Genomic DNA, 27,771 nt, shown 5'->3' with positions numbered 1-27,771 from the left:
GCTGATGACAGGTGCTTACTTCTCATTTCATTCTATGATTTATGATTTACAGTTAATGTTTTCCTGGGCATTATTTCTTTAGCAAAAAATTTGGTAGCAAAGGCAGAAATAACATGGAAAATATAAACATAGGTTGCTACATCAAAAATAACATTTCAAAATGCTTCAACATTTTTTAATTGAAAGCTAATGATATGGAGGACCAGCATAGCACAGTGGCTAGAGTTTGGGACAAGGAAACTGGGAGACCAGAATTCAAATCCCAATTTGGCCATAGACATCTCAAGGACTTTGCTCTTAGCTGAGGCCTCTTCCACACAGCTGAATAAAATTCCACGCTGTTTGCTTTGAACTGGAATAAATGGCAGTGTGGACTCAGATAACCCAGTTCAAAGCAGATACTGTGGGTTATTCTGCCTGGATATTCTGGGTTATATGTATGGAAGCGCCCTGAGCTTTCATTTTTGAATCCAGATGAAGAAGTAAGGAATAATTTAACAGAGCAAAGACATAAAACATTCCCTTAATCCTACTTTCTATTCGATTTTTACACATTAAGGTTAGAAATCCACAGATCTGTCAGTCTGAAGATTAGCAATGCTCCAAGATTAGTAATAAACTTCAGGGGAAATTCAGCGTTGTTTTCAAATTCTAGGAATTTAAATTAAATACAGTAGAGTCTCGCTTATCCAACATAAACAGGCCGGCAGAACGCTGGATAAGCAAAAATGTTGGATAATAAGGAGGGATTAAGGAAAAGCCTATTAAACATCAAATTATGTTATGATTTTACAAATTAAGCACCAAAGCATCATGTTTTAAAACAAATCAACAGAAAAAGCAGTTCAATACATGGCAACATTATGTAGTAATTACTGTATTTACGAGTTTAGCACCAAAACATTGCAATGTATTGAAAACATTGACTACAAAAACATTGACTACTAAAAGGCAGACTGTGTTGGATAATACAGTACATTGGATGAGCGAAGGTTGGATAAGCGAGACTCTACTGTACATAACAAATGTGACTGTAAGATATTTTGTAATAAACAGAGTTCTGAATATTTTGCTATAGATTATTGTATACAGATAGTGATTGTGATTATGAAAATTATTTTAACAAATACAAATAAAGGAATTACCTCACAGTTACCGATCACTGAAGCAGGTTTTTCATCCTAAACCATTTAACCATTTATAAAATATAATGACGTTATAATCTAGACACATGATAAATGATTGTGAAAATATGCACATAAAGGCATCTATACATAAGTGTATCTGAAGCTTATTAGGTGTTTTCTTTTCCATTAACCTTTTAAGTGGCTCAAAGGACGATTTTGGAGCCCCCAATGGTGCAGCGGATTAAACCGCTGAACTGCTGAAGTTAATGACCAAAAAGTTGGTGGTTCGAATCCAGGAAGAGGGGTGAGCTCTAGCTGTTAGCTCCAGCTTCTGCCAACCTAGTAGTTCGAAAACATGCAAATGTGAGTAGATCAATAGGTACTGCTCCGGCGGGAAGGTAACGGCGCTCCATGCAGTCATGCCAGCCACATGACCTTGAGGGTTTCTAAGAACAACAGCTGCTCCTCTGCTTAGAAATGGAGATGAGCACCAACCCCCAGAATCGGACACTAGACTTAATTTCAAGGGAAAAGCTTTACCTATATAAGTTTATCTGAAGCTTAACAGCTTAACAGGTGTTTTCTTTTCCATTAACATTTTCCAACTATTTTCTGGTATCAAGAGCCTTAGACTAATTTACTATCTGTCTATTTGTGTTGCACTTGGACATTCTTATGTAAGTGAAGAGCAGGATGCAGAGTAATTCTTCCAGAAGTCTTGCTCTGTCCTACTGCATGCTGCAACTCCAGCCTGTTCAAGTAAGATCCTCTAATATTTGACAATAAAGCACCCAGCAGCCACCTCCTTCCCTAAGAGAACATGATTGGTGATTAAGATCTTTGTGCAAGGTGCAAAGAGTGCCTCCATCTCTATATAAATTAATAACAAAAACACAGTGCTCAGTCATGGTGCCAGTACACAACCACTCCTCTTTTCATTCCCTGAACATTTTCCTTGACCGCAGCTTTTCACAGGTTAAAAGCCTTACTATTTACAAACCTTCAATGTAAGCACATGATCCTTTAAGCATTTTCTTACTGGTTCTGGCATATTTTAAGCTTTGATGTATGTTTCTGTTTATTATTATAATCTGTGTTTACTGCATTATTGCTATTTTTACTGCTGCTTTACCTTTATCCAATTTGCTTCTTGTATTAATTTTGAGTCAACGCAAAACTTCATAATGAAATGTTTTGAATGAATTTTGCAATATGTAAGAAACTGCACTAATGTCCATCTCATTATTAGGTAGTGAAGTATCTGGCAAACAACCATAAAGTAGTATTCACATTTATCCTGTGGCAACCAAATAATACAAATACAGTGCAGCCGGCATACCTCATACAGTATACTTTAGAAATGCATTATAGTGACTTAAGATATGGGAAGCAGCTGTGAATGATGAAGCACGACAGTTTAAGTACACCTATTGTGCATGTGATTGCAGTTACAACTACATCTATCTATCTATATATATATATATATATATATATATATAAAAGGATAAAAAAAATTGGGCCTAGGACAAAACAACAAAACTACACATCCCAGAAACACTAAACTTGGCAACACAACCCCTCATCCATGCCTCTACGTTCATAAAACAAAAAGAAAAGAAAAATAAAGTCCTAATTAGAGGTAGAGGAATAATTCTTTTTATCCAATTGCTGCCAGTTAGAAGGCTAAGCTCTGCCTACTTGGTCTCCTAGCAACCTACTCAGCCCAGGGGACAGGCACAGTTAGGCCTCAGGCCTCTTCCACACTGCCTATAAGATACAGATTATCTGATTTTCACTGGATTATATGGCAGTGTAGACTCAAGGCCCTTCCACACAGCTATATTACCCATTTATAATCTTATATTATCTGCTTTGAACTGGATTATCTTGACTCCACACTGCCAGATAATTCACTTCAGTGTGCATTTTATACAGCTGTGTAGAAGGGGCCTCATATAATCCAGTTCTAAACAGATAGTATAAGATTATAAATATACAGTAGAGTCTTACTTATCCAACATAAACAGGCCGGCAGAATGTTGGATAAGTGAATAAGTTGGATAATAAGAAGGGATTCAGGAAAAGCCGATTAAACATCAAATTAGGTAATGATTATACAAATTAAGCACCAAACATGTTATACAACAAATTTGACAGAAAAAGTAGTTCAATGCTCAGTAATGCTATGTTGTAATTACTGTATTTACAAATTTAGCACCAAAATATCACAATGAATTTAAAACATTGACTACAAAAACATTGACTACTAAAAGGCACACTGCGTTGGATAATCCAGAACACTGGATAAGCGAATGTTGGATAAGTGAGATTCTACTGTAATATGAAATAATTACTATGGTAATCCAGTCCAACCCAATTCTGCCATGGAGGACACAATCCAAGCATGCCCAACAGATGGCCACCCAGCCTCTTAATAATAATAATAATAATAATAATAATAATAAGAAGAAGAAGAAGAAGAAGAAGAAGAAGAAGAAGAAGAATATCATACAATCCTAAGGTTACAAAAGACCCCTAAGGATCATCCAGTTCAAATTCCTTCTACCATGCAGGATGACACAAACCAAGCACTCCTGACAGATGGCCATCTAAGATCTGCACAGTAATAATACAAATCGAATCACAGAATCAGACAGTTAGGAGAGACCCCTAAAGGCCATCCAGTCCAACCCACCTCTGTCATTGGATGATACAATCCAAGCACTCCCAACAGATGGCCAGCCAGCTTCTCAATAATAATAATAAGAATAAGAATATCATACAATCCTAAGGTTAGCAGATACCCCTAAGGATCATCCAGTTCAAATTCCTTCTACCATGCAGGATGACACAAACCAAGCACTCCTGACAGATGGCCATCCAATATCTGCACAATAATAATACACATCGAATCATAGCATCAGACAGTTAGGAGACACCCCTAAAGGCCATCAAGTCCAACCCAATTCTGCTATGCAGGAAAACTATCCAAGCACTCCCAACAGATGGCCACCCAGCCTCTCAATACTAACACTAATACTAATAATAATAATAATAACAACAACATCATACAATCCTAAGGTTTGGAGTGACCTCTAAGGATCATCCAGATCAACTTCCTTCTATCATGCAGGAGGACACAATCCAAGCACTCCTGACAGATGGCAATCCAGCCTCTACATAATAATGATGATGATGATAATAATAATAATAATAATAATAATAATAATAATAATAATAATAGAAGCATAGAATCCAAGAGTTTGGAGAGATCCCTAAGGGCCATCCAGCCCAACCCTTTCTACTATGCAGCAGGACACAATCCAAGCTTTCACAACACATGGACAACATATAAATACTATACAATACTACACAGGGACATAGACCCCCTCTACCCTCACCACTTTCACAGTACACAAACAACCAAATGCATACTAAACATAAAGACAACCATACAACAGACATTCAATACCACCACTACCTCAACAAGTTCTCACCAACACCACCAGACAACGCCACAGCAACGCGTGGCCGGGCACAGCTAGTAGTCTATAAAGGAATTTAGGTATGCTGTTTATTAATTTTTTATAGGATTGTAGTCAATAGTTCATTTTAATGACATGGATTTTGCAGCCATAAACGAAAGCTATTTATTAAAAGAAATACAAAAATAGCAGCTATGAAGGCAGCTTAGGGACTATTAAGGACTAGAGCAGCATTGATGGAGAACTCGCAGCAAATCTGAGCAAGCACGGTCTAGATCTCATTTAAAAGCCTGTTCCGCGGGAACACTGCACCTACAAATAACCGCCCAAAGGAGCTGTTTCGAGTGGTCAGAGAACTTTTAAACCCTGCTCAGTCATCGTTCCCTGACCAGATTTTGCTGGGTTCTTTACAGATAAAGTAGCACAGACCTGTTCTGACTTAGACTCCAGTATTAATGCAGTCTCCATAGATGTAACTGAGGCACCTGCTTGTTCCTATTTAATGGATTCTTTTCAACTTGTTCAGCCTGAGGAAGTGGACAAAATCTTGGAAGAAATGAAGGCAACACTTGTCCTCTGGACCCTTGCCTGTCCTGGCTTATTAAATCAGACAAGGGGGGCTGGCGGAGTGGGTGAAGGTGCAGGTAAACGCCTCCTTGACACAAAGCATAATGCCTAGTAGCTTCAAGGAAGCAGTAATAAAACTTCTATTAAAGAAACCAACACTGGATCCCATTCAACTGAACAGCTTTCAGCCAGTATTAAATCTTCCCTTTCTGAGCAAGGTTCTTGAGAAAGTGGTGGCCTCACAGTTCCAATGTTTCTTGGATGAAACGGATTATCTGGATCCATTTCAATCTGGATTCAGACCGGATATGGAACAGAGACAGTACTGGTCACCTTGATGGATGATCTATGAAGAGAGCTAGACTCCCTGGCCGGTGGCCAGTGGGGTCCTTCAGGGTTCAATCAATTCTGTCCCTCATGCTGTTTAACATTTACTACCGGGAGAGATAATCTGGATAATTGGAGTTCTGTGTCAAATTTATGAAGATGACACCCAACTCTATTACTCCTTTCCACCTAAAGTCAAGGGTGCCGTCCTGATCCTATACTGATGTCTGTCATTAGTAATAGACTGGATGAGGGCAAACAAGTTGAAATTAAATCCAGAAAAGACAGAAGTACTCCTGGTCAGTTGTAAGGCAGAACAGTGTATAGGGTTACAACCTGTGTTGGATAGGGCTACACTTCCCCTGAAGACACAGGCTCGCAGCTTGGGAGTGATCCTGGACTCATTGCTGACCCTGGAGCCTCAGATGTTGCCAGTGGCCAGGAGCACCTTTACAGTTAAAACTTGTGTGCCAGCTGCACCTGTACCTTGAGATGCCAGATTTGTCCATGGTAGTCCACGCCTTACGTCACATCCTGTTTGGACTACTGCAATGCTTTCTATGTGGGGCTGCCTTTGAAGACAGTTCGGAAACTTCAATTACCATAGTACAGAGACTGGTAGCCAGAACTGTAGCTCTGTACAGGGAGAGATGCACTCCCATGCTGCGGCAGCTCCACCGGCTGCTAGTCTGCTTCCACGCTAGATACAAAGTGATGGTCATTACTTTTAAAGCCCTAAACGGTATAGGCTCAAGCTATTTGACAAATCGCATCTCCTTTTACAAACCAACTTGGTCACTGTGGTCAGCGGTGGAGGCTTTCAGTCCCACCCCCGTCTCAAGTACGACTGGTGGGAATGAGAGAGAAGATCTTCTCCATGATAGCCCCCCACCTCTGGAACTCCCTCCCTAAGAGATAAAAACAGCTCCCTCCCTTTTCTCCTTTAAAAACACATAAAATCCCACCTTTGCTTGCTATGTGTGTGTGTGTAAAGAAATCCTTGCAAAGTTGCTTGCAAAAGATCTCTGCAAAAAGGCAGCTGAGCTTCTGCAGAGGCAAGCCACGCCTCAAACAATGTATCGGTTTGCTGGCAGATAGCTGGGTTTGTCAGTTGGGAATCTGAGCTTGCAGGGAGAGCACAGAAAAGACAGGCTCTCTAGCTACGGTCAAGTAGCAGTTTAAATATGCTATGCTGGATATATTGAATGCTGATTGATTAGTTATTGATCCTATGCAACTACAAGGACATTGTACGATTGCTGAACTGTTTACTTAACTTCAACTCAACAAGTAAAGTTCCTTTGTTATTTCAATTCCTCTGCCTGGTCTGAGTCTTTTGCACATGGTGTTAACTGAATGCTGCTGGTTCCGCTATACACACTCCCTAACATAGTTGACTATATACGGCTAAGATACCTCAGGCTGGAAATTATTTTCATACTCCAGCTCTGTTGGCCAAGTTGGCCTTGCTGATAACACTGGCAATATAATTAATTTTAACATTACTGCAAATGAACCTTGGGTGGTTTCTGTGAATCGAGGTCCATGTTTTTAGGTTGATATAATTTAAGTTAAATTTAATTTAATTTTAGGTTGTATGATTTGGTCATATATGTGGGTTTATTTTGGTATGTGTGGGTTTACTGTGGAATATGTTGTTTAATTTTGGGTTCTGGTATGTTTATTATTATATTTGTATTTATTGTTGTTTCAGGCATTGAATGTTTGCCTTTTTGTTGGTAGAATCCGCCCCGAGTCCCCTCAAGGAGATAGGGCGGAATATAAATAAATTGTTATTGTTGTTATTATTAGAAACAATCCAAGATACAGAGACCAACAGGCAGAACCTGCAATGTATATGAGAATATTTCAAGTAACCTTTATAACTATACCTTTATAGTATTCAGCATCTGAACTGTACAGGCAGATTAACTAAAATCAATTGCTCTACAACTCCATAAAGAAGGGGTATATTTTAAGAGGATATCAGATTTCAAAACGTGTATAATAGATGTCCAGAATACCCCTTCCACAAACAAGAGAAAAGGAATAGGGAAAACCAATTCTCCTTGAAAGTTCACCACTCATACTATGAATATTCCCGAGGGTCTACCAAGATCAAACCATCTCTTTAGAATGGTGTAGAATAAAAGAAAAACCAACAAAAATCACACCTCAAATTCTTCAACAAAAATGTTCAATGAGTGGAGTTACTCTGAATCCAAGCCCCCAGCGGCGCAGTGTGTTAAAACACTGAGCTGCTGAACTTGCAGACCGAAAGGTCGCAGGTTTGAATCTGAGAAGCGGAGTGAGGGCCTGCTGTTAGCTCCAGCTTCTGGCAACCTAGCAGTTCGAAATGGAGATGACCATGGAGGTGTCTATGGACAACGCCGGCTCTTCAGCTTAGAAAAGGAGATGAGCATCAACCCCCAGAGTCGGACACGACTGGACTTAATGTCAGGGGAAACCTTTATTTTTACCTTAAATTCAAATATAGTGGAACCTCTACTTAAGAGCATCCCAACTTGAGAGTGTTTTGAGTTAGCTGTTGCTCATCCCAGGTTTCACTTCGACATAAGAGCAGCATTTTGAATTAAGAGCTAGCACCAGAAGGAGAGCTAGCACGAGAGTAAAGGGCTTCAAGGGAGTAGCCACTGTGCCTCATGCTCTTGGCTGCTTTTGGAGATTGCTGTCTGCTTTGCTCTTGTCCACTTGAGGAACTTTGGGTTAGTTGATTTTATATGCAGTTATATTAATAACTTTATTTTTATATCCCACCCCATCTCCCTGGAGGGACTCGGAGCGGCTTACATGGGGCCATGCCCGACAACAATACAATAACAGCAATGAAACAATAAAACATTTTAATGCATTTTAAAAGGGGAGGATAAATAAATATTTTCCTCCCCTTTTAAAATGCATAAAAGAAACATACTTAGGAAGTGTATCTGAACAATTGCAATGGGGACAGAGGTAAATTGCATTCAATACAAATTCAGATAGGAAAAGAAATATAAATGAGAATAAAGAATAACAATGTAATTTTAATTGTACTTTAATATTCTTACGCTTTATGACACAAAAACATAATTGTTTTTATATATCCATATTTTAATAAATTTGCTGTTTTTAATTGTATCATGTCATGTTTGCTGTTAGTTCCTATATCAGGAGAAAGTTGGAATAAAAATAAAGGGAATAAAAAATAGTAAATTCAGTCTGAAAAAAAGAGAGAGCAAGAAAAGCAACATATCTCAATTAGGAACCCAGTACAAAGACAGTGACAAGAGACAGAGGAAAGAAACTCATACTTCACCACACCTCCCATACCCAAAGTAGTGAAAGAAAGCAGACTTCCCTTCTTATCAACTTTCTTTTTTTTCTTGATCAAAACACCAACATGGGAGAGTCAATTAGGGGTCTTGAGGAAAGCAAGGCACGGTGGCCAAGCCCTGGTAAAAATGGTTGCCAAAATCCCTCTGCAGAAAAGCTTACCAGGAAGCACTTATTAAAAAATGGCCACTGTAGCTCTTCAAAAACCTAAAAGGGCTCCCCCACGTTACTGCTGAATTCCACTCAGGCTGAAAAATGGGTGTGTGTGTGTGTTTGTTTGTTTTTTGTCCCCCCCCCCCCCCCTCCAGTTTAGGCAAGAGAAAGGTAATGGGGTGAGCTTCTCTCCTCTCCTCTCCCTCTTCTCCCTATCTTCCCATTGGGTCCATATTCATGCATAAGTTGGCCCAAGTTTTTTGGGGGGTGAGGGGTGCAATTCTTTGTCAAAAAATGTTTCGACTCATACATGAGTGATACTTGCTTTCTCTTTTCTTAGAAATAATAAAAGCTGTATAGTTTGCAACCTGTGAAATTAATATAAAACTCCAAAGCTGAAAAAAACTGCAAATGCTTCAACAACTTTGAAATCTCTTTATGAGAAACTATTTTGAGAAAGCTACATCACATTCTCCTCAAGTGAAATTTTCATTCTAGCTTCTAAAATTTTATAAAATATTTTAAGTAAGAGTTCTAAGTGATGTTTTGGTTTCAAACAATTACTGCTAGAAATATGGGCCCCAGTGACAGTGTCAAAAGCTGATCACATTAAGTTAGTAACATTCCAGAAGCATTTCACTACCACGGATGCAGCAAAAAAAAAATAATAAAAAAAAAATGGTACAGAAAATGAGAAAAATCTCATTTGACATAACCTTCACAGTAAACAAAGTCAACAGCTGGTATATTTGGGGTAATTTAGATACTTTATGGTATATATTGCCTAGAGAATAGTTATAAAAAGATTTGACTGTATATAGAAATCTTGAATATATGAGAATTAAAAATATGAACACCTTAAAAAAGCAGTGACCCATGATTTTATAAATCTGACGAATATGTCTCAAGCATACATTTTAGTGTGGTGCTGTTCTTGTTTTAACATTCAAAAGAGCACATGATGAACAACTGCAAGGGGGAGGGGAATATTTGTAATGTGACTTTCCTTTTTTCTGTCCAAGCTCTTATACTCAAGATCTGACAAATTCATACTCCATTAAAATAAAATGTTTGTTCTGGAATGTGCTGACTTCAAATTACTAATTTCTGAAGATGGTTTTCTCTAAGCAGAAGAATTATATTAAAAGAATAAAATTCCTAAAAGAATTTCATGAGAACCTAGGAAAAATACAGATGTTCCTTTTATATGCATGCCATTGCTCAACCTGAGAATATATAGTAAAGACAAAGTGTACTTCTCTACTGCTATCACTCAGAAGACACTGTGGTCTAATTCCACCTTTTCTTCCTTAATGTGTATGCTATGGTAATAAAAAAAGATGGCAAAAGCATGGGAAAGGACAGATAAATTATCGTTTGGATCCTCATGAAATTCTGAGGAGGAAGGAGAAATACAATAAAAGCCTCATCTGAGAGTACCCAAAAACTAATTAAAATGGTTTCCCAATTAATGTGAAAAATATATTAAGTGTTATTATTTATTTCTAGCATGTTTCACAAAAGCAAAGATAATATAAGAACTAACAGAAAGTCAGTGTTCTTTCTGGTGTTTATGATAAAAAGCTATTAGCCCTTTAATAGTTAACGTTTATAGACAAAGAGATAGCTTCCATTAGGAAGGTAAGAGCCAAGCCTTTCTCACGCTGAAAAATTGGAGGTGGAGGGAATTAATGGTACACTATATTTCAAACAACATCTCCAGGGGGAAATAACTATCCCCGCCCTAGATACATAACACATATTATTCTATTCCAACTCCAGTGCTAAACAGACATGGGGAAGGAAAAATTCACATCCACAAACATGAACATCCCTGCATGTTTTATGTGGCAGTTTTCGAACTCCAGGCTATGATAAAAATATATGCACTGACCTTTTAACATAACCTGCTAAGATATTAAACAGTTGCACAATTTTGAAACCAGACGTTCGGCCCATCATAGGAATATTTAAAGTTAAAGTTGAAAGTGCAATGACCCAGGACTGTTTACAGACAACTGCTATGTCTTTGTGTGATATATGATGTTATTTATGTGATGCGTTTTATAATGTTTAATGTTTTATTAGGGGAGGGACAACTTTGATGTTTTATGCTTTTTTTATCGAGGGCACTGAATTGTTGCCAACACTGTGAACCGCCCTGAGTCCCCTCTGGGGTTGAGAAGGGCGGTATATAAATACCGCAAATAAATAAACAAACAAACAATTTTCCGCTGATGCACAGCAGTCCAAAACATCTAGCTGGTTTTGGTACTTAACTGTATATGATCATCAGTGGTCTTATTCCTGAGCTCTTCAGCCTAACACAAACAGTGAAGTTAAGAGAAAGATATATTGTCACCACATGGCTCTGAAAATACCTAGATGCAACCAGCCTCAAAGCAAGGATGACCCCTCCTCTCATCAAATTTTCTACATGCTCTATGGATTCAGTGGCAGGAACATGTTGATCTTTCCCACCTGACACCTTTATTTTTTATTTTTACAAAAATACAGTAAAGGGGGGAAATTGCATTCAGGAACAGATAGCCACCATTTGTGACAAAGCTTCTTCATTTGCAGACATTTGTGGATGAATATTTTAATCCATGTTTGTTATTTATATCTTAAAACTTAAAATAAATGAATTCCAGAAAAATACAGTGAAGCGAATCCTACAAGCAATATTCCTTTTACAAAACAAAATGACACAGTATACAGAAGTAGATGATTCAGACATACACACATCTTGCACTATGTACATTTTCAGAGATCTAAGATAATAATTTTGAAAGCTGTTGTCTGAAGTACATATTTCTTTATTCCTGTTTCACTATGATCTCTTGTTATACTGGTTTCACAGGTATCTGTAATGCTTGCATACCTATGGGAAAAAGTAGCTTCCAGCAACATTACTCTTGCAAAAATTGTGTTAATTTGGATCACGCACATCCACTGAACAGCCAACACGACAAGTATCTCTCTGCTATGCTTCACCCTAAGCAATATTTCACCATTTATGTTAAGATTGCCGTACTTTTTTCAAAATCAACAAAATAAAAACACAATAAAGAACAAGACCAGGAGAAGAAAAAGACACTTTGCTTACAACTAGTTATGCTAACAATCATGGACAGGACATAAAACAATTTCTTGACACTATTTAGATCTGTAGATCATCTAGTGACAGATATGGTCAAGCCACATTATATAGCCATCAGCATGTGGTAATACTAGGTAGGAAAAGAAGAACGCTAATTCCTTATTAGATCTTGCCTGTCTTATAAATTCCGCCCTACATATATAAGGAACAAAACTTTAAATGTTGTATGCCTTGTATAGGATGTGTGTACATTCACATGTTTAAGAGAGTTGTGCATGCAACATTCTAAGATTTCCAAGAACATAATTTGTCTGAAATAGGTTTTTCAGAAGTCACTTTTATCGACTAGGATGTCAGGAATTCTAGAGTATAAAGATTTGTCTATAAACAGAAATATGTAGGGTCACAAGATCCTTGATAGTTTTGGTGTAACAACCTAACCACAGAGTTATTTATCACAGACATCTAGAAAACACATGCACCAGATGTTAAAAATATTTTTCTTCTCCAATTTCATTACTGTTTAAAACCTGTCCAAATATGATACCTATATTTTCCATTACAAAGTATAGTTATGCTGCTATAATTAGTCAAGTAACCTACAACTGTCACTATCTTGTTATGGGGGAAGTCCCACAGCTTTGATAAGATTTTTAAAGGGGTCCAAGACCAATAAAAAGCTAAGAACCACTGATTTAACAGCAATCCCTCTACAAATTCATGGGTTCCAGCTTCGAATTGTCACAAAGAAACTCATTTATTCAACAAAGGCTACCGGGGGGGGGGGGGATAGAAAACCCCTGCCCACCTGCAACAATTTTTCTATTGTTTGTCCACAAGAAACACAGCGGGGGGTGGAGGTTTCCCCTTGTTGTGTATTGTTGCTTGTTTTTTTCTGGTAGTACTCACTGAAAGTACCTAGCATCTATCTTCTACCTTGGCCTCAATTAACTTTTCCACCTCTCCCCTCAGATGACACAGATAGCCTACTACAAATAAGAAAAGAAAAAGCTTACTACTGTGCCTTGCTATAGGATAATAAAGCCAGAAGGACAAAAAACACATCTTGCAAAACACACACAAAAACAACCCCCCCCCCCCCCCAAAAAAAAACATCCCAGGAGCTATCTGAAAACAAGAACAGAATTCTAAGCAAAAGTGACAGAAAAAAAAAGACTACAGATAAACTAGACAAAGTACAATCCACTGTCAGGATTTTATTTGCATTAAATAAAAGCATATATATGTCTTAACTTCATATATATGAAATTTATATGAAATTTAGACATATAAATTTAAACAGCTGCCTTAACCAATGGTCAGGGATCAAATGAGCTGAAGTTCAAAACACCTGGAAGACCAGAGTTTAGGAAATATTGTGCAAAAGCAAGGAATGCAGCTTGTTTCATGTTTATATTTATTTTTTATATATAATCTTTATTAAATTTTAAAATAATAATAATAATAAAAGAAAAATTAAAGGAACAAAAAAGAAATGAGAAAAAGAGAACAGCAGAGAAAGAGAGGAGCACAATAAGATCTAGAGAGAGGACAGAAGCAATATGAGATTAGAGAAAGGGAGGGAAGGTAGGTAGATCAATAGATGATTAAGACAATCATAAAATTAGATGGTGAGTTGAATATTCTTGACTTCCTGGTATCTTCTTGAGGTCTCTTCCTTTTCTTTCCTTTCTGTTATTTCACTTCCTTTCTCCTCTCTTCCTCCTTTCTTCAGAATCTTCTTTTCTATTACCATCTTCTTCTCTTATCAGATCAAAATCTTCTTGGTTTTTTTGTTTGAGGTACTCAGTAACTTGTCTCCAATGTGTTTCCTTCATTTTCAACCCCTTGTTCTTTGACATGAGAAAAGTAAGTCTGTCCATATTTCTAATCTCTAGAATCTTTGTTGTCCATTCTTCTTCTTCTGATATTTCAACAAGAATTTATAAAAAAATTATTAGAATGGGCAGTAGATTCGAAAGAAGAGAAGAATTATATGAAAAGGTGGAAGGAAAATATAGGAAGAACTATCAGGAAAATGAATGGGAAGAAATATGGAAGAAAATTTTTTAAATTATACCTATGCAATAGACCTAAAAGAAAACTGGGTAAAAATGGCACACAGGTTATGACCCCAAAGAAACTTGGAAAATGCTATAAAAATATGAATACAACCCTGTTGGAAATGTAAAGAAAAAGAATACAGAATGAGATCCAGAAAATACTAGAGATACAGATTCCCTGGAGGCTAGAAACATTTCTGTTAGGAATACACGAGATAGAAATAGGAAAAATACAGACAAATTGCTATTTTTGATGACTACAGCAGAAGGATATGTTATGCAAGAATATGGAAAAAAGATGAAATACCAGTTTCATGTTTATATTTACATGAACAAACTATTACTTGTTAACTATTACAAACAATACAAATACCTACAATTTTTACACAGTAATTTAGAGAATGCCAAATTCAGCACTTGTTGCAAGAGCTCTGCTGGTTACTAATCTGTTCACATGCACAATTCAAAATGTTGTTTATGATCTATGCCTTCTCTGGAATTTTAAGCAGAATCTGGATGGCCATCTGTCGGGGATGCATTGCCTCTGTGTTCCTACATGGAAGAGGATTGGACTGGAAGGCCCTTGTGGTCTTTTCCAACTCTATGATTCTATCTGAAAGATTGTATTATCCCACATGATCCTTCCTGTTTTCAGATGCTCTAGAGGTCTTTCTTTCCGCACCATACCCATAGCATATCTGGTGGGAACATGGCAGTAGTTGTTCTCTTAATCTGGAACGCCCATCCTAGAAAAGCTAGACTGGATCCCCTAACTATCCTCTCACAGACAGGTGGTATTTTCTTTCAAGCAGGACTTTGATGACTGATCGCTAGTTTATTTGTTATTTTAATTTTAATTACCTTTCCATTAACTTCTTTTAATACAATTGATATCTTATCTGCATTTTCAATATTTGGATAATTTGAATTTCAAAGAGTTATCTGTTTTAACCTTTGAAAGCAGTCTTATGCCTCTAAGTAGAAAAAGATGAGAAAATAATAACAACAACAACAGCCACTACCTTCTGACAGTTGAGGCTCATTTTTAATGGGAAGACAGGAGGGTATGGTTGTTTCTTTGGGCCAGTAGCTTTGCTACTTCACATGTTGTATTCTATTTAAGGCTGCCTAATACCTCCCGCACTCCATCTTAAGCTTTTCCATCATGCCCATCATTTCCCCCTCCCTTCCGTTATTTTGCTTTACTGCCTGAATAAGCTGGAGAATTAGAAAGCTCGTTCACTATTCTGTGGCTTTATCTGATCCCAAAAGAGCTATTTCTCTACTGTGGCATTTCATTTCATATCTCTCTACCCCCTCTCTCAATGGAACACCACTGCGACCTTAGAAGCACCGTAAGCATCACCCAGGCTACATATCCACAATGCAGGTCACAGCCACTCTTGACCTGCAGGGGTTTCCACGGTCAGGACAAATCTCCCCGAGAGGCACTGCCATTCTCCACTTCCCACTGGTACAACTTGCACACATGGGAGAGGTGTAAATGAAGGAAATTTGAACAAAAGGTTGGGTGGAGAGTGGGCTCAGAACACAGTTCAAGTAAAGCGAAGGATTAAGAGTGCATCTATGTACACTACAGAATGCAGTTTGACACCATGTGAACTGCCATAGCTAAGTGCTACTGAATCCTTGGATTTGTAGCCTGATGAGGCAGAGAAGGCTAAACATCTTGTGAAACTACAACTCCCAGGATTCGACAGCACTAAGCGATGGCAGTTAAAGCGGTATCAGAAAGCTATAACGCAGATGCACCCTGAGTGAGGGATATATATTTATTCACACACACACACACACACACAATGTTTTTAGCATTTGGGGCTATGACCTGGACTCTGCTATAAACCCACTGGGTAACTTTAGGTGAGTCACACTTTCTCAGCTACAGAGGAAAGCAAAGGCAAACCTCTTCTGAACAAATCTTGCCAGGAAAATCCTGTTTTGAAGACACACTGCAACAACAATAAATACAATAAACATATCAGACCCTGAATGATCTTAAAAGCTAAGTAAGGCAAGCCCTGATGAGTACTTGGATGGGACACTGCTAGTGAAAATCAAGTACTACAGACTACATTTCAAATGAAGGAACTGGTGAAACTACTTCTGAGTACTCCTTGTTCAAGAAAATCCTCTGAAATTCATGGGCTGACTATAAGCTAAAAAACATACATTTCTTTTAAAGACCCACCCTGTTAAGGTGGAATCTCTTTTCCTGCAGTTTAAATCAACTGCTCTGTGTCCTAGTCTCCAGAACAGAAGAAAACAAGTTTGCCCCTTCCTCAATGAGATATTCTTTCACATGGCTATATCATCCTTAGACATGGCTATTGTGTCGCCTTTCAGTCTTGTTTTCTCCAAACTAAACATACCCAGCTCTTTAAGCCGTTCCTCATAGGGCTTGGTTTCCACACCTTTAATCATTTTGGTCACCCTCCTCTGGTCATGTTCCAGCTTGGCAATATACTTCTAAAATTTTGGTGCCCAGTATTCCAGGTGAAGTCTGAGCAAAACAGAATAGTGTGGGATTGTGACTTCCCTCAATCTAGACACTATAGTCCTGTTGATGCAGCCTAAAGCTGTTTAGTAATGGAATATGCTGCCTTGGAGTGTGGTGGAATTTTTCCTTTGTAGGTTTTTAAACAGGTTGGATAGCCACCTGTCAGGAGGTAAGGTAAAAGGTAAAGGTTTTCCCCTGACGTTAAGTCCAGTCATGTCTGACTCTGGGGGTTGGTGCTCATCTCCATTTCTAAGCCGAAGAGCCAGCGTTGTCCCTAGACACCTCCAAGGTCATGTGGCCGGCATGACTGCATGGAGCGCCGTTACCTTCTCGCCGGAGCGGTACCTATTGATCTACTCACATTGGCACGTTTTTGAACTGCTAGGTTGGCAGGAGCTGGAGCTAACAGCGGCTGCTCACGTCGCTCCCGGGGATTGAACCTGGGGACCTTTTGGTCTCCAGCTCAGTGCTTTAACGTACTTCGCCACCAGGGCTCCTGTCAGAAATGCTTTGTGTATTCATGCATGGCAGAGGTTTGAACTAGAAAGGCCTTGTGGTCACTTCCAACTCTCAGATTCTATTATTCCACTCGAGAAATAAAATGTCTTCTCCAAGGTTTGGCATCCTGAAGATCTGCCCCCATAGTATTGTTGATTCTTCCATGGAGTCTATCAGTTTGGCTGCATAGCCTCTAGAACAAGTCACTCAAGCGCAAATGCACTATGTCCCACTTTACCCCTTCACAAATTGCGGCAATACATCACAAATCTAGGCAGACACCAAGGCTTACAGATGTGTACCTCCAAGATTGCTATTCTGTAATGTTAAATTACATTTAAACTACATATTTTATTAGCCATGTTTCAATATTTAAAAGTATGCCACATTGAGAAGGGATCAAGCTTGTTTTTCTGCTAATCCAGGGACCAAGAACAAGGCAAGGGATTTGAATTGCAGGAAAAAGAGATTCCACCTAAACATTTAAGAAGAGCCAAGCTGTTTGGCAGTGAAATAACCTGCCTCAAGATGTGATAGAGTCTCCTTCTCTGGAGGCTGGATAGTCAGGTGTTGAGAATTCTTTGATGGTATTTTCCTACACTGCAGGGAGCTAGGCTGCATGGCCCGTGTAGGCTCTTTCATCTCTTATGGTTTTACGATTCTAGGAGACTTGGCTTGATTTGCTGTAGGGCTCATTTATTTGTCTTTTTAACAGTCCACGATATCCATCCACTGTCCAACTTTTATAACCATACATAAAAACGGTAAACACAATGGTACAATCATTGATGTATTTTTATACTTCAGAATTAGAAATGGGTTGATTTTCTTTCAATGATGCATATCTCTATCACAGGCATGGTTGGTAGGAACGAGGGAGAGGGCCTTCTCGTTGGTGGCCCTTAGACTTTAGAACACCCTCCCCAGGGAGACCAAGCAAGCCCCCACACTGTCCGCCTTCTGCAGGGATCTGAAAACCTCATTGTTCCAGCAAGCATTTGAGAATGATTAGTCCCTAGTTATAAATCCCCAGTCTGTAGGTCTCCAAATAGCACTCTGTTCTCTGCACCTCATCCATTCCCCGGCCCTATTGTACATTGTTTTGCACTATCCTATGCCTGACCCTTTTGTAGAGTATAATGATGATAATTGGGTTTTTTTAACACGATCTAATGGTGCCTCAATGCTGATGTTTTTTCTCTTACACTTAATTGTGTGTATATGGACTGTTTTACAGTAGAGTCTCACTTATCCAACATAAACGGGCCAGGAGAACGTTGGATAAGCAGAAATGTTGGATAATGAGGGATTAAGGAAAATCCTATTAAACGTCAAATTATGCTATGATTTTACAAATTACACACCAAAACATCGTGTTTTACAACAAATCATCAGAAAAAGCAGTTCAATACACAGTAACATTATGTAGTAATTACTGTATTTACAAATTTAGCACCAAAACATTGCAATATATTGAAAGCATTGACTACAAAAACATTGACTACTAAAAAATTAACTACAAATAAAGATAGAATTGCATAAAATGAACTTGCAGTAACAACATTGTCAGAAATGAAATCTGTAAAAAGTTCAGTCCTTCCTGCCTAGAGAAAGAGCTGTGGATCTTGCCGGGAGGCTGCGTTGGATATCCAGAACATTGGATAAGCGAAGGTTGGATAAGCAAGACTCTACTGTATTTTACGATGTTCTTATTTTTATTTTATTTTAGTGGTGGTTTTGTTTTAATTGATTGTTTGTTTTTATGTCTATTGGACTTTCTGTCCCATATGTAAGCTTCCCCAGTCCCTTTGGGGAGATGGTGGCGGGGTAAAAAAAATAAGTTATTATTATTATGTCCCCAAAATAAATTGCTTCCCCCCATTCCAGATCCACATAAACTGTTAAGGGATTGGGTTTCATGGCTGGAATCACTGGGTTGCTGTGAGTTTTTTGGACTATATAGCCATGTTCCAGAAGCATTCTCTCCTGGCGTTTCACACACATCTATGGCAGGCATCCCAAGAGGTTGTGAGGTCTGTTAGAAACTAAGCAATTGGCCACCTTGATTAGCATTACATGGCCTTGCAGCTTCAAAGCCTGGCTTCTTCCTGCCTGGGGGATATCCTTTGTTGGGAGGTGTTAGCTGGCCCTGATTGTTTCATGTCTGGAAATCCCGTCTTCTGAGTGTTGTTCTTTATTTACTGTCCTGATTTTAGAGTTTTTTCAATACTGGTAGCCAGATTTTGTTCATTTTCATGGTTTCCTCCTTTCTATTGAAACTGTCTACATGCTTGTAGATTTCAATAGCTTCTTTGTGTAGTCAGATATGGTGGTTGTTAAGAGTGGTCCAACAAATCCCAACAAAGGATTCCCCCAGGCAGGAAGAAACTAGGCTTTGAAGCTGCAAGGCCATTTAATGCTAAATCAGTGATTCCCAAAGTGGACGCTACCGCCCCCTGGTGGGCGCTGCAGCGATCCAGGGGGGTGGTGATAGCCACAGGTGAAACAGGTAGAAGGATTAATACATATATCTTTCTGTTTAATTGCTATTAAAATTTAAAAAAAATTTCCAGGGGATGCTGAGTAATATTTTTTCTGGAAAGGGGGCAGTAGGCCAAATAAGTTTGGGAACCACTGTGCTAAATCAAGGTGGCCAATTGCACCATCCACACTTGCCTCCAGCAAACAAGAGTTCTTTCTCCCACCCTGAGCATTCCAATTATAAACTCCAATTGACTAGTTTCCAACAGACCTCACCTCTGAGGATGCCTGCCATAGATGCAGGCGAAACGTCAGGAGATAATGCTTCTGGAACATGGACATACAGCCCAGATAACTCACAGAACCCCAGTGATTCCAGCCATGAATGCCTTCGACGACACATGGTTTGATTTTCTTTCAGTTATGCATATATGTCCCCAAAAGAAATTGCTTCCCACCTATTCCAGCACCACATTACAAATTAATTGATTTTCTCCCCAGGATGCACACACGTCCCCAAAAGATTTGACTCCCCCCTCCCCCTCCCAGCACTGTATACTTCAGTGTTGAACTGGATCGGAAGGGGGCTTTTCGTAACACATGAGCCTCGTAAACTGGGTTGTTGCGCGTTTTCCGGGCTGTATGGCCATGTTCCAGAATCATTCTCTCCTGACGTTTCGTCCACATCTATGACAGGCATGCTCAGAGGTTGTGAGGTATATTGGAAAACTATGCATAAACTGGGTTGTTGTGTATTTTACGGGCTGTGTGGCCATGTTCCAGAAGCATTATTTTCTGACGTTTCGCCCACGTCTATGGCAGGCATCCTCAGAGGTTGTGAGGTATATTGGAAAACCTAAGCAAGGGAGGTTGATGTATCTGTGGAAGGTCCAGGCTCATAAACTGTTAAGGGATTTGCTTCCACCTCTCAAGCATATGGTATATATTTCAGAGTGTGGTGCGAGTTTCCTTCTGGGGATGTTTTTAAAAGGCATCTGCCGGGAATGCTTTGGTTGTGGCATAGTGGGGCTGGCCTGGATGGCGATTTCGAGGTCTCTTCCAAATCCGGGGTCGGTCCAACGACGGCGAAGCCAGGCCCCATTGGCTCGTCCCTCCCAGCCAGCCGCGGAGGAAAGGAGAGAGCCAAGCGACGGACTTCCCAAGGAAGGCGGCGGGGGCGCATCTCCCTCGGAGGCCGCCTCGCTTCCCTTCCCTCCTTCCCTCCCCATCACGACCCCTTGGAAGAGGGAGGCGGCTCAGAGGCAGCGCTGAGGCGGCGGAGGAGGAAGCGGAGGGAAGCTGAAGGCAACGAAGCGGGAGGAAACCTAGCTCCGCTCCACCTCGAGCCTCATCCCGTTCCCTCACCTTCTCTCCTGCCAACCGTGTCTGGTTTCCCCCCTCACAAAACGGCGGCGCTGAGGAGAAAGGAGTTTCCCTTTCAGAGCCCTCTCTGAAACTTTCCCCTCCGGGCTCCCTACCTCTCTTGGCGGCCTCTTCCTCGTCGTCGTCGCCTACTTTTCCGTCTTCCCCTCCTTCCTATCGCCTCACCGCTCGGCCTTCTTCTCCTCTTCCTCGTCGTCGCCGCTCCCTCCTCGCTCTCATTCGAAATTGAAATTTGCTGCCTTGGCGCAGCTCGCCAGCGCCACGCCAACCCCTCAGCCCTTGGCCCCGCCCCGCTCCCGACCTGGCCTCTCCGCCTCAGCCAATCGCAGCCCGCCTCCTGCTCCAGGTTCCCGCCCCCTTCCCCCATCAATCACGGCCTCTCTCTGTCGAAAGGCCCGCCGCTTTTTCCACGGAGCCCTCGCGCGCTCTGTAGGGCCCTTCCTCGAGCCTCATTTACCTCAGGACGGCGGTTTGAATGGGCGCACGCGCCTTCACGCCCGACACCCTCTCGTGCTCGCCAAGCCCACACAAACAACCGCCAATGCAGCCCTGTGGGCAAGGAACAAAAATCTGGCAACAGTTGTTTTTTTTTTAAAAAACCCTCTAAATTCAGGACAGTAAGTAAAGAACACTCTGAAAACGGGAAAAATTCCAGACAGGAAACAATCAGGGCCAGCTAACACCTCCCAGCAAAGTGATGCGGCTGCTAAGAAAGCCAATGGGATTTTGGCCTGCATCAATAGGGGTATAGCGTCTAGATCCAGGGAAGTCATGCTACCCCTCTATTCTGCCTTGGTCAGACCACATCTGGAATACTGTGTCCAATTCTGAGCACCGCATGTTGACAAGCTGGAATGTGTCCAGTGGAGAGCAACTAAAATGATCAAAGGTCTGGAGAACAAGCCCTATGAGGAGCGGCTTAAAGAACTGGGCATGTTTAGCCTGCAGAAGAGAAGGCTAAGAGGAGACATGATAGGGAGGAGGGAGCAAGCTTGTTTTCTGCTGCCCTGGAAACTAGGACGTGGAACAATGGCTTCAAACTACAGGAAAGGAGATTCCACTTGAACATCAGGAAGAACTTCCTTACTGTAAGATCTGTTCGGCAGTGGAACTTGCTGCCCGGACTGTGGTGGAGGCGCCTTCTTTGGAGGCTTTTAAGCAGAGGCTGTATGGCCATCTGTCGGGGGGTGCTTTGAATGTGATTTCCTGCTTCTTGGCAGGGGGTTGAACTGGATGACCTATGAGGTCTCTTCCAACTCTACTATTCTATGAGTCTATGATTCCCATAGGCAGGAAGTAGCCAGGGTTTGAAGCAGCAAGGCTATTCAATGCTAATCAGGTTGGCCAATTGCAACATTTCTTGCAGTAAATAAAGAACACATCTCAGAAAACAGTGGAATACCAGACATGAAACAATCAGGGCCAGCTAACACCTCCCAACAAAGGCAGGAAGCAGCCAGGCTTTGAATCTGCAAGGCCATTCAATGCTAATCACTGAATATAATGTTTTAAATGTCAATATGTATTTTTACTTTTCAAATATTTTAAGCTTATGTTTTATATGTGTTTTTAAGGCATTGAATAATTGCCATATGTAAGCCGCCTTGAGTCCCCTTTGGGATAGAGAAAGGCGGGGTATAAATAGGGTTAAAAAATAAATAAATAATCAAGGTGATCAATTCCAACATTCATACTTGCCTCAATCAGGCATGAGTTCTTTCTCCCACCCTGGACTTCCCACAGGTATAGGTAGGTAAAGGTTTCCCCTGACGTTAAGTCCAGTCATGACTGGGGGTTGGTGCTCATCTCCATTTCCAAGCCAAAGAGTCGGCGTTGTCCATAGACATCTCATGGCCAGCATGACTGCATGGAGCGCCGTTACCTTCCCGCCGGAGCGGTACCTATTGATCTACCCACATTTGCATGTTTTTGAACTGCTAGGTTGACAGGAGCTGGGGCTAACAGCGGGCAGTCATGCCGCTCCCGGGATTTGAACCTGGGACCTTTTCGTCCGTAAGTTCAGCAGCTCAACGCTTTAACACACTGTGCCACCAGAGCCCCCCCCCCCCCCCACACACACACACAGAGGTATATCAACCTGTATTAGCTGTACCTGGCCACGTGTTACTGTGGCCCAGTGTGGTTCAATGAAAAATACTCAGAGAAGTGTTCTTTCTCCCACCTTGGACCTCCCAGAGATATATAATGAGAAGCCTCCCACAGGATGGTAATACATGGGGTTGTTCCCTGGGCAACATCCATGCTGATGGCCAGTTCTCTCACACAAGAAGCAGCAAGGCTACTCAATACTACTCAAGTTGGCCAATTGCAACATTTCTTGTAGTAAATAAAGAACACCTAGAATCATGGAATCGTAGAGTTGGAAGAAACCTCATGGGCCATCCAGTCCAACCCCCTGCCGAGAAGCAGGAAATCGCAGTCAAAGTACCTCTGATAGATGGCCATCCATCTTCTGCTTAAAAGCTTCCAAAGGAGGAGCTTCCACCAAGCGGCTAAGGGGGAACAGGAAGGGGACCGAGGCTGTTAGGAATTATGGGAGGAAGTCCAAAACACCTTGAGGCCTGTTGGTGATAGGGTGATTCAGGATGCATCTAGTTCAGGCAAGAGCAAACTTAGGCTCATTGTTTAGGCTTGATTTGGTCTAAGACTCATTTATTTGTCTTTTTAGTGGTCCATAATGTATTATGTATAGAACTATTTCTTCTCCAGCACCACATTTTAAAATAGTTTATATTCCTATCAGTTTTTTCCACTGTTCAGCTTTTATAAGCACACACAGAAACTTCAAACGCATTGGCATTGATCCTAACCGTGGCAATTATTGATATATTTTCATACTTCAGAATCATGTCTAGTTTCTTCATAGTCTTCTTCTGATTTCCTAAGTACAGTCTCAGTTCTGATCAATGGCTGAACCAAGATGTGGAAAACTATTTCAGGTTATTTTTTTTATCGTGTCAGAAGTGACTTGATAACATACTGCAAGTCGCTTCTGGTATGAGAGAATTGGCTGTCTACAGAGATATTGCCCAGGGGATATCCGGTTACCTTCCTGCTGGGAGGCTTCTCTCATGTCCTCGCAAGCTAGAGCTGACAAGTGAGAGCTCATCCTGTCTCGCAGATTTGAACCAGAAACCTTCAGGTCAGCAGTCCTGCCAGCACAAGGGTTTAACTCATGCCACTGCAGCTCCTTTACTATTTCAGTGTATTCAATGTATATTTTGAAATAATATAAGCTATCTGTGACCATGATCTGGGGGGGGGGAAGGAGTTGTAAACTGTGCCGTAAATGTATTGTCAAAGGCTTTAATGGCCGGAATCACTGAGTTGCTGTGAGTCTTTCGGACTGTATGGCTATGTTCCAGAAGTTCCAGAACTTCTGGAACATGGCCATACAGCCTGAAAGACTCACAGCAACTCTGCTGTAAATGTTTGGGCAGGATCCAAAAACCATATAGGGAAAACAACAAAAGATAACGTTCTTTGAACATCCTTCTCAGGAAGCCCTTTTTTGAAGCCTTTCTCAGAGTCATCAGAAAAATACAAAGAGACATACATTAATGAATGTGCTGTGTACTGCTCAGGGAATTCTGGTTATTAAGTACAATAATACATGACTTCTTAAGTAAAAATACAATAAGCTATGCTTCCTTCATTAAGGGGCTTTTCATGCCCTGTATTGATGGCACTGATGTCAGCTGGAGTCGTACAGTGGGCCCTTTGTTTAGTTTCAGGAATCTTCTGGATATTGAAATCTGTGGATGCTGAAGTACCATTGTATACAATGGCCAAAGCAAAAGGTAAAGCTTGATTTTGCCATTTTACATAAGGGATAGTGGAATCCATTATAGTGCAGAATGCATGGATACTGAGGGCTGACTGCATATGGAGTATTCCAATATACCTTGCGATTGCAATGACTATCAATAAAGCGCAAGGGCAATCTTTGCAAGTGTGCTGTTTGAAATTAGAAAACAATTGCTTCTCTCATGGGCAATTATGCGTCGCATGCTCCAGAGTCAGTAAACCATTTGATCTTACTGTTTATGCAGAAAAAAGACAAACCAAAAATGTAGTCACTCCACTAGCTTTACAATAAAAATTATTTTTGGTAAAAAAAAACTCTTTTTCTTTCCTTACCATTCATTCCACATAGACACAGCAACGCAAGGCTGAATGATATGTTTTCTCAGTGAATCAATGTTCACTACAATACTTATATTTACTTTCACATTAATTTCATATACTGAGCCGCAGCGAAGCATGGCCGGGTTTAGCTAGTTAATTATAAAATGCAAGGCCATAGTTCTATGCAGTAGGGCTTACTGCTAGAACATATTGGGAATATTACTTTTTAGACTCTTGGAATGACTCATCCAGAATAGCCACTGGCCATGCTGATTGGTGATTAAGTCAGTTGCATTGCTTTCCTGTGAGAAAATAAGGGTAGGATTGGGCTATGTGGTTTTTATATACAATAGATACTAGCTGTGCCTGGCCATGCATTGTTGGCCAGGTGGAATAGCAGTGAATAGCCTTGCAGCCTCAAAGCCTGGCTGTTTTCTTCATATGGGAATTCTTGTTTGGTGAGTTGGAATACAATGGAATAAGCCTGCTGCTTGGAAGGCTGGGTACTTGCGTTCTAGGGGAATGGTTTTTGGGCTGCTGGAATTGCGATGAATAGCCTCACTGCTTCAAAGCCTGGCTGCTTGCTACCTAGCGGAATCTTTGGTTGGTCAGCTTCAATAGTACAGAGTAGTATCGCTGCTTCAAAGCCTGGCTGCCTTCTACCAAGGTTAATCCTTTGTTGGTCAGGTTGAATTGCACTGAATAGCCTTGCAGCTTCAATGCCTGGCTGTGTTATACCTAGGGGAATCCTTGTTTGGCGAGCTGGAGTAGCACCTTCAATCAAAGAACCACTTTGAAGCCTAGCTACTTGATTTGTAGGAGAATCCTTGTTTGGCCAGCTTGAATTGCACTGAATACTCTTGCAGCTTAAAAGCCTGACCATTTTCTACATAGGGCCATCCTTTGTTGGCCAGGTTGAATGGGACGGAGTAGCCTAGTAGCTTCAAGCCTGCCCGCTTGAAAATCTAGGGAAAATCTTGGTTGGCCAGATTGAACAGCACTGAATAGCCTTGCTGTTTGCAAGCCTGCCCGCTTTCTACCTTGCGGAATCCATGTTTGGCCAGGTTGAATAGCAATCAATAGTCTTGGTGAGGCAGGTATGAATGCTGCAATTAGCCACCTTGATTAGCATTTAATGGCCTTGCAGCTTCAAAGCCTGGCTGTTTCCTGCCTGGTTGAATCCTTTGTTGGGAGGTGTTAGCTGGCCCTGGTTGTTTCCTTTCTGGAATTCCCCTGTTTGCTCTGTATTTACTGTCCTGATTTTAGAGATTATATTGTTCTGTATTATTATATCACAGTAATTATTATATATTTTATTTATAATCTTACGTTATCTGCTTAGAACTGGATTATATGAGGCCCGTTTTACACAACTGTATAAAATCCACACTCAACTGGATTATATGGCAGTGTGGACTCAAGATAATCCAGTTCAATGCAGATATTGTGGAGTATGTGCCTTGACATTCTGGGTTTTATTTATTTATTTATTTATTTCCGGTATTTCTACCCCGCCCTTCTCCCCTGGGGGACTCAGGGCGGCTTACAAATTGGCAACACAGTGCCATCACATCAACAATACAATACAAAAGGCATTAAAAACTAAAAGCTGTGTGGTGTGGAAGGGCCTTGAGTCTACACTGCCATATAATCCAGTTCAAATCAGATAATCTGTATTTTATAGGCAGTGTGGAAGAGGCCTGAGTGAAGATTCCCTGAGCTCCCTGAGTGGGTTGCTAGGAGACGAAGTGGGCGGGGCCTACCATTCTAACTGGCATTTAGGGGAAAAATGGCTTTTCCTGGTCCTCTAATTTGGACTTTATTTTTCTAGGTTTTTTTGTTTGAAAGACATAGGTTGGATGACTATGTCTTTTGTGGCCAAATTTGATGTGATTTGATTCAGTGATTTCGTTGTTTACTCAATCCTATAAATGTACATTATGTATATATGCATTTTATATCAGATACTGTTTAATACTGGAAATTTTCTTCCAGAAATCTTTCCAGCCCCAACCTTGAAAGCCTTTAGAAAGTAATATGCTTTCTATTTGAAGAAACAGTCAGTGGGTAGGTGCAGCTGAAAGGGGACTGTATAACATACTGTTTTTTTGTATCATGTCAGAAGCGAATTGAGAACATACTGCAAGTTGCTTGTGATGTGAGATAATTGGCTGTCTTCAAAGACGTTTCCCAGGTAATGGCCAGATGTGTTACCATCCTGCGGGGTGCTTCTCCCAAGTCCCCACATGGGAAGCTAGAGCTGACAGACAGGAGCTTACCCCGTCTTGTGGAATCGAACTGCCAATCTTTAGGTCAGCAGTTCAGTTCGCACAAGGGTTTTTTTTTAATGTATTTTTATTGAGATCTTTTAATACAATGCTTAAAAAAAACTGGGGAAAAATCACATTTTGGGGAAGGGGTGGTGTACTGGTAAGGGGAGGGAGGTTAGGGAGGGGGTACTTCATGCAAGAGGGGGGAGAGGAGGGGGTAGAGAGGGAGAGGGTGTGAGGTGGAATGATTTAAGAGTGTGTATTCTTCATTTGTTTAACTCTGCAGATTTCATCATCAGATGACCATTCCTCTT

At 40.6% G+C, this 27,771-nt stretch overlaps 1 protein-coding gene across 15 annotated transcripts in view; it reads right to left on the bottom strand.

The window, feature by feature from the left end:
- Positions 1–21,324, bottom strand: part of epb41l2 (erythrocyte membrane protein band 4.1 like 2) — a 151,356-nt gene extending 130,032 nt beyond the window's left edge. For 4 of the 15 annotated variants that reach the window (XM_016996407.2, XM_008118093.3, XM_008118092.3 and 1 more), the window contains exon 1: positions 21,134–21,319. The gene's annotated coding sequence lies outside the window, so the exon portion shown is untranslated. Of the gene's footprint in view, positions 1–21,133 lie in introns of all 15 variants that reach the window. The other 11 variants (XM_062978701.1, XM_062978689.1, XM_062978699.1 and 8 more) reach the window with 6 other exon arrangements.
- Between the last annotated feature and the right edge of the window lie 6,447 nt (positions 21,325–27,771).

The sequence above is a fragment of the Anolis carolinensis genome, chromosome 1 (assembly GCF_035594765.1).
Source record: "Anolis carolinensis isolate JA03-04 chromosome 1, rAnoCar3.1.pri, whole genome shotgun sequence".
Classification (NCBI taxonomy): Eukaryota; Metazoa; Chordata; class Lepidosauria; order Squamata; family Dactyloidae; genus Anolis; species Anolis carolinensis.
Note: the sequence above shows the minus strand (reverse complement) of the source record. Positions and strands in the feature narration are given on the sequence as shown.